The sequence below is a fragment of the Eurosta solidaginis genome, chromosome 3 (genome assembly GCF_040869045.1).
Source record: "Eurosta solidaginis isolate ZX-2024a chromosome 3, ASM4086904v1, whole genome shotgun sequence".
NCBI classification, from domain to species: domain Eukaryota; kingdom Metazoa; phylum Arthropoda; class Insecta; order Diptera; family Tephritidae; genus Eurosta; species Eurosta solidaginis.
In genome coordinates, this window is record NC_090321.1 from 78158046 (window position 1) to 78170826 (window position 12781).

At 36.5% G+C, this 12781-nt stretch overlaps 2 protein-coding genes across 2 annotated transcripts in view; one reads left to right on the forward strand and one right to left on the reverse strand.

The window, feature by feature from the left end:
- The window catches only part of ktub (Tub domain-containing protein ktub), a 303097-nt gene that overhangs the window by 170993 nt on the left and 119323 nt on the right, over positions 1-12781 (reverse strand). The gene's annotated exons all lie outside the window — the stretch shown is intronic.
- LOC137244042 (uncharacterized) overlaps positions 1-12781 on the forward strand; it is a 460752-nt gene that overhangs the window by 35578 nt on the left and 412393 nt on the right. The gene's annotated exons all lie outside the window — the stretch shown is intronic.

The window sequence follows — 12781 nt, forward strand, 5'->3', positions numbered from 1 at the left end:
GGGAGCACGACACAAATTGGAAAGCAGCTCGAATTAAATCTCCTCGGGGGTGAATCGTAACAATTTCAGTCCAAAGAGTGATGTTTACAAAATAGCTATCAAAGCTACGTCACATTCAAATTAAAGTATATCACAGTTAGCTTTTATGCTGGCTGAATGAAGTCAGATCTTATTGTCCCGTAAAATAGCCAGCTATAAGCTAACTTTTTAGCAGTTACTACTTTGTTGTGCAGCGTAAATATACAAATCAGAAGATGTGAAACTAAAGATCTAATTTTCTATTAGGAAACGAAAGTTCGTTTCCCGCAGAGACGAATCGCTAATGTATTTGCGCTGTGTTAAGCGATGGCGACATATCATTTGATAGATGCGTTCACCTTCCTGTTAGATATTAAAGGCCGAATGAAAATGATAGAGAATGCAATTGCTAGACGAAATCGTTTAAATGCGAATGAAGCCTGAAGTTTCTGCATACAGTTTGTATCGGAATTTGAAAAGTGCCATTCGGACCACCTTAATATTAATATTAGCGGTTTGAAATTTTAAGAGAACTCTTGTGTAATCTAAACAAAAACTGTAGAGCTATGTTTTTTCATTTGAGACACTCTAATGTATACTTGCATATACTCAGATAAGAACAATGCCCAAACAATACATTTCGATTTATCTTAAGACTTATCTCTTCTCATTTCACTGAAAAGTTAATCCCAATTGTCAATATGTTCATATTGTTTGCTATGAAAATCAACTGATTGTGGCAGAAAAAGTTAATGAACGAATGAATTGAGTGACAGCAAAAAATATCCACAAGAAAGACCAACACAAAAGATTTTCAGCGCTCATTGTGTTTCTTGGCTTTTGGCCAAAAATTGTTTAAGCATTTTTGGCCAATTGTATTCCATGACCAAAGGCCAAAAGCTAAATGTTATAAAAAAAATTGAGAGATAATGAAATGAGATTTAGCAGCGAAATAAAGTAATGAAAATATGGCAATAATTACATTTGTCTGCATTTCTATTAATATTCTTAGTGCTAATGACTAAAATAAATTACTTTTTAGGTAGCTGAGTTTTGTAATGATTTAAATTTTCAGGAATGACAAAGCTGGGCACTTGATATACATTTTTCTCTATTTAGGAAATTAAAATAGATGAGTGTGTGTGTGTGTTTTATAGACGTCCAAAGTAAACTTTTATATTGAAGTGCAAATCACAATACATATACAAAATTATATGTATGTTGGTGTAAATGTGAATGTCATACCGAAGTGCCTTGGCTTCATTTGGAAGTGCTTTTTCTTTGCACTTTTCATATGAAATTCAGGCACTGGTATATGAATCGAATATTTATATGTGAGGGCATATGGGAGAGCTATGAAATTTTGTTATATTCAAAGTGTGATTTTGTATATGTGCCAAATCTTCAGGGAAAAACAAAAACAAAAGTGCGATAAATGTATTGATTGAGCACCTTATTATGAGCGTGAAATACTTTTTCGTTGGCTATACGAAAAAATTTGAAGTTTTGTTTTGTTCATAAAAGTTTTGCTCGATAAAGGTGTTGTGATCATCAATCTTTTGCAATATCTCAGCATACTGTCCTGTTATTTGTGTGATTGCATTTTTTAAGCATTCGAGTAAGAACGGAAGCATACGACCGGGCGACCATATTTTGAAAAAGCGATAATGCACGCTTTTAACCAACGCCATGATCGAACACATTGGCAAGTAGTGCATCATTTCCTGGGTCAGTGTTATTTGCCAACCGAAGTATGTATTACCATTTTTATTTTGGGACGTTCCATCTTATGAAATTGGGGAATCGGCCTCATCATCTCCCTTGCTGCTTAGCAGTGAGGAGAAGTGTTACCTGGCCCCAAATCGCTCTTGATATATTCCGTCATTCGCCGAATTTTGTTTTAGCATTTTCGTTCATTGTTCCGATCATGCTGATGAGGAATATTTTGTTTTGATGTTCGGACCTCTTGAGCCCATAAAAAGCGTTCTCTGGAGTTATGCCTAACCTTGATCATTTTGTCATTGATTGATCATTGAGCCATGGATTTGGTTCCGGGCTTTTTGATCAGGACAAAGTAAAGTAGCCTTTCAGTGTTTTCGATTTGGTACCTAATAATACTGATACCAATAGATCAAGGCGCGTCGAAGGCGTACGGACTTCACTTTTTAATTGCCTTTGTGTACAGTAACCAGATAGAGTATTTTACATTTTCTAAATTATGGAAACCAACTTTGTTGTGGTTAACAAGACGAAATTGCAATGATTCTTTTCAGGATGACTCTTTACATAAAAAAGCCTTATCTTGGATAGCCAAGTTTATTGCAAAAGCTGAACCCCACCGTAAACTAACCTATTGGACCAGAATTTCTTCATACTCAAAATCTTTGAGAGCATCCGCCATCTTGCACAATGTAACAACAGCAAAACATAGCAAATGAAATTTCGAAGGCTTTGCTGGATAAGTGATCTTGATGGAAGTCTCGACTGAATTGGGATAAACAGGTTATTAAAAACTTAGTTTAACGGCTTATCAATAAGCGTCAGATATGTATATCTAGGAAAAGATTGATGGACAAAATTGTCTCTATTAGCTAAGAGCTATAAAGCTCTAAATTTTATTAAAATTACAACTTTTTATGCCAACGAAAAAACATATTTATTGATCATAATAATTATCAAGCAACGTAAAAATAAACGTTGAGAACTAATTATTGAAGGAAAAATAAACACTTATCTTTGACATAAATTTATTACTGAACCAAAATTTTTCAATTTTCATTCACAAATTATTATGAAGCAGCGTTTATGCGATAAAACTTATAACCAAGGCGAAGTTAGTACCAGGTGTTGTAATCCCAACAGCTGATTGCTTCTTCTTGATAATTTTCCATACAACGCCTTGTACAATAATATGTCAGTTAATCGCAAACAATGAAAATTTTCTTTTGACTTGACATTCTTCTGCACGGCGAATTGGTTAAATTCGCTTTGCGACCACCTGGTATAGATTCGCCTTGCTTATAACTATTAAGTACCTGTTTGAAACAGGTATGTGAAATTTGGTATAGAAATTCCAAATATAGAAAAAACAATTAAGGAAGGCTAAGATCGGGTGTAACCGAACATTACATACTCAACTGCCAAATTACAGCTTGCAAAACTTTTAAAAGTGGGCGGTGCCACGCTCTTTGTCCAAAATTTTACTAATATTCCATTCTGCGTCATAAGATCAACCCACCTACCAAGTTCCACTTTTTCGGTGTTTCGAAATTTCCGATATCGAAAAAGTGGGTGTGGTTATAGTCCGACTTCGTTCATTTTAAATAGCGGTCTGAGATAAGTGCTCAGGAACTTACATACCAAATTTCATTAAGATACCTCAAAATTTACTCAAGTTATCGTGTTTACGGGCAGACGGACGGACGGACGGACATGGCTAAATAAATTTCTTTTTTCTCCCAGATCATTTTTATATATAGAAGTCTATATCTATCTCCATTAGTTTGTGCCGCTACGGGGTACCGTTATGCGAACAAAATTAATATACTCTGTGAGCTCTGCTCAGCTGAGTATAATTAAGTGGTAAAGCTGGAGGGAGTAGAAATGAAATTCAAAGTAGGAGCAAGAGTGAAAGTGTAGGTTGGAATGAATGGGAGTGAAACAAAATTTTAAGCATGCTATATTTGGTATACGTATTCCGTATTGTTAGATAGAGTGAAAGTGGGAGTGAGAGTGCGAGTGGGGATATCCAATATTTGGTATACAAATTTCATGTACGAAGTAATTTAGAAGGGAGATATAAAGAATGAGAATGAGAGTGGCAGTGAGAATGAGAATGGGAGTGGAAGTGGGAATGGGCTAGGGAGTGTGAGGGAGAATAAGGGGTGCAGAAAAAGTGAATAAGGAAAGGACAAAAATAAGAATTAGCAATGAAAGAAAAAGTAATAAAGTTGTAGTCTATTCGATGATATAGAGAGTGATAGAAGGAAGGGAAGTGCATTTTCCAAAGATAGGGCAGGACAACGTCTGACGGGTATGACAGTCTATATATAAATACGCTACACGTAAATTTTGAAAGTGCATAGAGATAGCGGCCGCCGTGGTGTGATGGTAGCGTGCTCCGCCTACTACAACAAAGATTCTGGGTTCACGCCCCGGGTAAAGCAACATCAAAATTTTAAAAGCAAGTTTTTTCAATTAGAAGAAAATTTTTCTAAGCGGGGTTTAGCAAGCACTTCAAGTGTATGAAAAGCTCTCAGTGAAAACTCATCTGCCTTGCAGATGCCGTTCGTAGTCGACATAAAACAAGTAGGTCCCGTTCCGCCATTGTGTAGGACAAATGAAAAGGAATACGACGTAAATTGGAAGAGAAGCTTGGCCTAAAATCTCTGCGGAGGTTATCACGCCTTACATTTATTTTTATTTTATACAGGTATTTTTGGTATTGAGCAGGGATTATGCGAAAGGGACTGTGGCACATCTTAAATAAAAATACATTTTTGTATGTGCCATGAATAGATATTTCTATACATACATACATGTAAGGCGCGATAACCTCCGAAGAGATTTTAGGTCGAGCTTCTCTTCCAATTTGCGTCGTGCTCCTTTTTAATTTTTTCTACAAACTGGCCGGACGGGACCTACTTGTTTTATGCCGACTCCGAACGGCATCTGTGAGGCAGATGAGTTTTCACTGAGAGCTTTTCATGGCAGCAGTTCACTCGGAGCGCTTGCCAAACACTGCCGAGGGGCGACCCCGCTTAGAAGAATTTTCTTCTAATTGAAAAACCTTATATCTAAAATTTTGATGTTGCTTTACCCGGTGAACCCAGAGCATTCGGTATGGTAGGCGGAGCACGCTGCCATCACACCACGGTAGAAATATCTATCCAAGTTTAAATTTGCATATCCCTCATCTAAGAATTTTGATTAGTCGATACTAATTACATATGTTCAGTTTTTTTATAAACAAAAGTCCTGCAAGTGTGGTCCTGTATTGCATACAGTACGTTATTTATGTTCATGAGTAATCTCAACACTACTTAAATGATTAATGAAAACAAAAGAAAAATGCTTAAAAAAAATTCTGCGTAGCGCAACCAGTTTTTCATTTCTGGTACGACATGTCGTATGAGTGACATTTGGTCTGCATGCAAAATCAGCGAAATTTATTGTCACAACAAATTATTTATGCAAAGTTAGTGCAAGAAAATATGTGTGATTTATGAAATAGCACGATATTTGCATCAAATAAAGATAAAAACAACAAAACAAGATAAATTACGATTTTCACATAACTTTCGATCATTAAAGTGAGACTTGACAACTGATTTTAAAATTTGGAAAGCGTTTAGTTAAAAAAATTTTTTAATTTACACTTCTTCAGGCGCGTTATTGAAAAATGATAGGAGTGACACCCTAAAATATGTGACACAAAAGTCACAGGTTGGAAATGCAGTTCGCGTGATGTTGGCTGTGAGTTGCATCAAACTTTTTCTTAGTGGGATGCATATGGATGTATGTATGTGTGTATTCGCATAAAAGCTAGCATTCGCTAGCGTTTTTTTCACTTCGGGAGTGCATTTATAAGTATGTACTAATGTATGCATGTATTTTCATTTTATATCAGCTTGACATACATACATATTTTTGCGTGTTAATGTTGCTAATGGTTAGGAATGCTTATATCTCTTGAAAAGTACTCGTTAGTTAAAAATTTTAAACTTTTTGTTAAGTTTTTTAAAAGTTTTTTAAACAAAAGCTGAAAATAATGGTTTTTGGTTGTAGCGGCTATGTTGAGTCATGTTTTAAGAATGACGCCTCTTAAAAATGGGTGAAAATACTCGAGTTCTGTAGCGAAACCCATGATGTTGGTTCTCAAGACAAGTATTTTCAAAAATGGTCATCCTGACCTGTACCAATAAATATATTTTTCGACAAGTTTATGTCTATCTCGACCCCTTTACATCATTACACCACGTTATCCGATTAAATACCTATGAATAAGTTTAGCTGGGTATAAAGTGTATGCTGGCAAGTAGGAAATTTCATTGCTGATAGAGAAATTTTCAAATGAAATACCATTTGACCTAAGTTTTGAATAATGTCATATATGAAAGGTGAGTTAAAGATCATTTTAGCATAAGAAAAAAAGTTTCATTAAATTGCTGATAGAGGGTATTGAATATAAGCCGACGATATGTTTGTATGCAGCTAATGGATACCGCAACCATTCCGCCGATTTTATTCAAATTTGTATGATATCTTCATAATAACCCAGAGAGAATTCTGTTGAAGTTTCTTTCAGGGAATTGGATCAGAGACCGATTTATTCACAATTATATTTGCCTGAAATTTGCTATCTATATAAGTAGCCCTTTTTTTATAAGCTACTGATAACTGATGTTCCGATTCAGTCATTACCGGAAATGCTATGGCAGTGGACATAATTTAAAAATAATTACTTTCGGTTAATTCAAGAATTTATTTTACACTTAACGTAAGAAAATAAATATCTGTTTATTTATTTTTTCAAATTAAAACTGAGCTTTACTGACTTTGCAGACTTTCCAGTAATTTTTTTATTTTATTGTAATTTTTTTTTTTTTGCATGCAGTTAAAAACTATTCGAACATCTTTTAACGTTGAGATTTTTATATTTCGTGAGTTTATAGGATTACCTGGACTAGGACAACTGCACTACATGATCGACGATCGTAAACTTCACTGTGTTACACCAAAAAGTACCTGGGAAGTCATACCATTTTTCTTGCAGATCTTAAAAATCTAAGTTATGCAGTTATTATATAATATTTTTCCCGGACACCTCCAAAATAGCGAATTGCTGGTCAAAAAGCCGGTTTTCGCACCTTTTGACACTTATGAGCCTATAACTGGTCTAACCTAGTGAGGGTTTTTTAGGCCAATTATATCAGTATTGTAACGATTATTTTGTGCTTTCTATTATTGTTCGAATCATTGAACTGTTGAAAAAATAACTCAAATATTCAGCACAGCAAAATGTTCTTTATTTTCAACACTACTATAATAGTAGTAGTTCATAATTAAATTACTCGCGTACTACACTTACAATGCTTAAAATCATACTAATTCATTATAACTTGGACTGCGCTACTTTTATACTCTCAGTATACCTCGTTCACCTTTTTCTCCTAGGGTCTAGACTTTTCGCGAATAGTTGCTTATTTATTTCTCATTTCTGTATCTTATATTATTCAAAGCATCGTTTGGTTTTGAATGACTCCGAGAGCCATCCTTACGGAACTGATGATTATTTTGCAAAGCCCTATTAGCTTTACAGGGAGCCTAAATTCAGGCATAGCAACATACAAGCAATTTTTTTCGCGCTGTGAAAGGCTGTTTTGAAGTGCTGCGTGACGATTTCCTTTTCATGTATTTTCTACATTATCTGGCGTATCGATAAAATCTGAATAACAGTATATTTACCATATCCGAAGACGCAATGATAAAGTCCTATCAGTTCGTTGACTTGTGGCTTCAGTCTTTCGCACAGTATGCTAGATGGAACTTTATACGCAATACTAAGCAGGCTCGTTCCACGCTAAAAAGCCCATTTTGCCGGATTGGGCAAAGAACACTTGTGGATTGGCCTGAGAAAACTTAAACTCCCATTTGGAGACAACTCTTCGCCTCCTTATTGCGTTCGTCTTCTCTCTCGCTATCCTGCAGTGATGAGAGGTGCTTCCTCCGTAACGTATGCACACTCTATAGGTCAATTACCTGGTCGTCATTATCATTCCTACAGAAATCTGCACACTCTTAAAACCTTCCGTCATTCACCGGTTTTTTTGGTTGAGCATTCGGGCATCATTCCTATCAGCCTGCATCTAAAACTACAGTGAGCAAATGTGAGAGCCAAGTGGTGTAATCATGACCTATCACTTTCGAGATTAGCTTTTCAATGGTTAACACTCCTTGTATCACTACGCGCACTTTCTTCGCTGCACAGAAGAAGGAAAGTATTTTGGCTGCCACAAAGTAAGGTCAAAATAGATATTTGGAAGTTGTAGAGTGCGGACATCCTGAGCACTAGAATAATGCTTTCGATCGAGCACGATGGAATTCATTTGGGTTCGTTTTCTGGGATCAGGTCCCCCAAGTAGCAGTTATTACTAGAGCGTATGCTAAGTTAATCAGCTTCCACCCGTTGGGAGACCACCCCGCCTTTAAAGTCGCCAATCATGATTTAGATATCATAGCAGGGTTCGTCGTCTTTTCAGTTTCTCATAGAAGGAGACCTTATGCTTAGACGTTGTAGACACTATTGGTGCGCGAGTACATAAAAACTTTATATTGTAAAATGTGGCCTTGCTGCGGAAGGTAGGGGTAGTCTCGTTCAAAGCTGTAAACGACAGTACTTGGCAGCGAAGTTTCTTTGCCATCACAAAACCAACATTATCGACTTTCTTCCTTGCTCCGTGATATCAACCAGCCAAGCATAGTTGAGACATTCAAAAATTTGCGGTGAATTTTGGATTTAATTTAGTTAAAATAATTAGAATTTTGCTTAAAATTTTGTTTATTAAGCTACAAATTTTCACAGATGAGCTCATGTAATAGCGCGTTAGTGATACTTTTCTACATTTCCACTTACATGGTCTTTATTGACGCAAACTGCAGTGCGCAATAACAAACTCTGAAATACTTGCTATGTGGCTGTATTTTACTTGCTGCCACGTTTTTGAAAATCAAACGCTGTTTTCGACACTTCTATAGCGCGTTATAGAAAAAGGAATCACAAAAATATGAGCACAAAAAAAACAAGAGAAAACCATGTAAAACTAGTTAAAAATGATTCATACGCCCTGGTGCCCTTTGGCTTCAACAACGCGCGCTGAAGTGAAGAGCAGAAGGCGAGTGAATGTGCTGAATCAAATTTTCATGTTTTTGTTGACAGCAAGTAAAATGCAGCACAACATCATGACGCAATAAAACTAGACAGGTGTAGTCATTAGTAAAACAACAAAAATTTTATGGCCCTTATAATGCGGTCATTTATTTTAAAGTAGTAGGAAGGGAATATTTTTGGTACTATTTTGCTACTTTTTAATAACGTGTTCCAGGCAGGAAGCGTGCTTAAGCTGCAGTCACCTCAATATATAAATTGATAGTCAGGCGGCTACTAAGTGCACAGTTTAAGCCTCCAGTTATAAGGAGTGCCACAGCAAACAGATATAGAAGCAGCAAGTAGCACAGGTCCTAGAAAGCTTTTAGTATTTGCCAAGAAGGAGGAGTTATTTTGTAACATACGTCCTGGTTTATGTAAGGGGTTTTTTAGTATGGTCGTTAAGCAAACTTCTAGGAACAACATAGACGAGATTCTCACGGACCAGCCAGTTCAACGTAACTTAACTGAAGAAATATTTCAATCGACTAATTTAGGTGCCCGCTGCAGTGTGGTGGTAGCATGCTCTCCTACTACACCGAAGGTCCTGCGCTAAGAAAGAATAACATCATAATGGTTTTGAAAAAGTTTTTCTAAGCGAGGTCACCTCTCAGCAGTGATTTGGCAAACACTCCATCTGTATATCTGCCATGAAAAGCTTCTCAGCGAAAATACATCTGCATTGTAAACGCCGTCCGGAGCCGGCAAAAAGCGTATTGTTCCCGTCCCTTTAATTAAAAAAATATATAAATCACATTATTTCATTGTTAATGAACTGAAGCTATATATGTATACGTAAGACTCTTAATATTAGCCATCCATACAATTTGTTGTGTTTTTTTTAACAAAACGAAATCGAAACCGTAATCGTTTAAAATGGTTGTAATTCCCAAAACGGAAATCGCTCAAACACAGTCACAATTTCATATTATAAGCCTAAGATTATATATATTGGGACGATTATGAACGACACTAAGTGATACTCACATCCCTAGTCTGATGCTAAGTAAATAAAGTCACAACAACAATAATGCAGACAGTCACTTGTATCTACATAAACGAATCAATCATTATGTCTACACATATGTACGTACATGCAGCTGAGAAGCAAGGCACAACCACATGCATATATCTGAGATACTCCTGAAAGTATGCAAAGAGAGAAGCTATAAAATCGTGCAATTGTAGTTACAGCTGAGAAATTTGAGAGCTGATGTTACTAGTAGATTCTGGAAATGGAAGCGCCTAGAAGATGCGAACAAGGAAATCAGAGAGTATAAAAGGCAGCAAATGTAGAGGCCCTGGAATTCAGTTTCATTTGAGCTATCAATCAGTTTGGTTATTAAGCAAGCTATTCGTTGCAAAGTTTGAGTGTTATTGTGAAGTACTTTAATAAAGGCCATTTTGCATTATTAAATATTGGAGTTATTTATTCAACAGTTTAGTGATTCGAACTTAGCAGAGGGTTTCAAATAAGAGAATTTGCAGTAAAATCGTTACAATATTATAAAAATAAGTCGGGTTTTCCTTCCTGACGCTATAACTCCAGAACGCACGAACCGATTTCCACGGTTTTGCATTCGTTGGAAAGGTCTCGGGCTCCGTGAGGTTTATAGCAAATTCAGGATCGACGCACAGGGTCTCGAGATATAGGCCAAAACGTGGACCCGGGTACCCCTAGAATGTGTTTATAGGATATGGATATCAAATGAAAGCTGTTGATGGGTGCTTTAGTAGAGGGTAATTTTTTTCCCTTAGGTCTCTACACGCTAGTCGCGCTTCGAGAAAATGTATTATTTCTTTTCTGGTATCTTTTCATGTACATAACTTGAATTTAAAATTATTATAACTTAATATATACATGCATGTGAGTATAGTTGGTGATATGATTTTATGAAACAATACTGTCTGCAACTGGATACAGGCGTGAGTTTAAAGTTCAGGTATTTAACTTAGCATACAGTAATGAATATTTGTTATTGCAATGAATTTTTTTTTTTTAATGAATTTAAGATTTTTAGTGTACTAAATATATTACTAATAAATTTCTTGAAAGACTCGATCAATTCTTGATTCCGTGAAATATCTATTATGTGGTATGGTTGTATGTTGAGCTCCTGGCAAAGGGTTTCATGAATTATTCTCGAATTCTGGTACTTGGGACACGAGTAGATTAAGTGACTAATTGACTGTGCTTCTCCTTCGTTGCATGGACATAAGTCTGTATCAATAATATGGAAGCGCTTCAAGTAGGCTTTGTAGAAACTGTGACCAGTTAAGCACTGCGTCATTTCGGATGAAATTCCAAATCTTTCACTGTATATCTCTGCTTCCTTTGGCGACTGGAAGAACATTTTTGTGGTACTGCCTCTCGATTCATCTGTGTATTCGCGACGCCATGCTTCTTGCGTTTCTTGTTGTATAATTGCTTTAGTATAGCTCATTGGAAACTTTTTTAAACAGGACTTGTAGTCAGCCCTGCCGCTTCCTTGGCTGCTTTATCCGCTTGCTCATTTTCGTCGATACCAGTATGAGCTTTTACCCAAAAGAAATTAATTTGGTTTTTTTGACGTAGAAAGCACAACCGCTTATGTATTTACGCTATTAATGGCGTCGTACTGCTTCTATTTTTGATAGCTTCAAGACATGATTGGCTATCACTAAAAATGTGTAGGTTTTGTGTTACCAAGTACCTTTGAGCCCAGAATAGCGCAGGATCGATTGCGTACGCTTCAGCTTGGAACACGCTGCATACATTGTGAAGCTTAAATATTTATTTTTCAGAAGTTCCATCTGGATGGATGATAACAGAGGCCGATACGCATTCTCCCGTTTCTAGTTTGCTACCGTCTGTAAAGATCTCTTTGGTATGATGTGCTATTAAGCTATCAATTTCGGCCTGTCTACTGATTTTGCTATATTCAATGGTTTGCCGATCGGCTGGGTGTAGCAAGTCTTTCGGATGTATATCTCTATCTAAATCAACTTCTACTGGTAACCCAGGTTTCCCGCCTTGTTTTTTGACCTCGTATACTTTGCTTATTTCTGCAACTTTAAGATGGAATGGCGTGAACGCAGCTAGTGCTAGTGCAGAAGTTGCGGACACAGTCAGTGTGAAAGCCACGTATCGCTCTTATAGCAAAACTTCTTTGAAAAGATCGGAGAAGCTTACGGACGCAGTAGTAGTTAGTTGCTCCTCCCCAGACACTTGATGCGTAAGTAATCATGGGCTCGGCAACTTGTCTGTATATTATCGCAACATTTTCGGCATGAATTCCCCATATAGGTCTCACATATTTGCATATATAAATTATATATATATAAAAATTCGTTGGGTTTTTCAAATGATATAGCGTGCATGGCTGATAAAATTTAAATTGTTATCTATTATAATTGCGAGAAGTTTTATAGACTATACGAACGGCAAGTTAGTTCCATTTAAGTAAATTTTCGCTGTTCTTGATTTTTGTGTAAACGCTATTGCCTTCGATTTATCATCACCAAATTGTAGTTTGACATCGGTTCCCAATTGATGTATTTGGCATAAAGCAGCATTAGCTCTACATTCGAGCTCCGCGCGTGTTTTTGCGGCCACGGTAAGGAGCACATCATCGGAAAATGCTTGAATTTGGCATCCATTTGGTAGTGGCATGGTCAATAGGCTATCTAAAATTATGTTCCAAAACGTAGGACCACATATGGAACCTTGGATGCACCCTTTTGACATTGATTTTTTGGCAGTGGCATCAGCATATTCTAATCTAACCGATCGGTTATCTAGATAGCTTTTAATTAAGTTATAAATATTTGATGGAGTACGATGGCATTCCAGCTGTT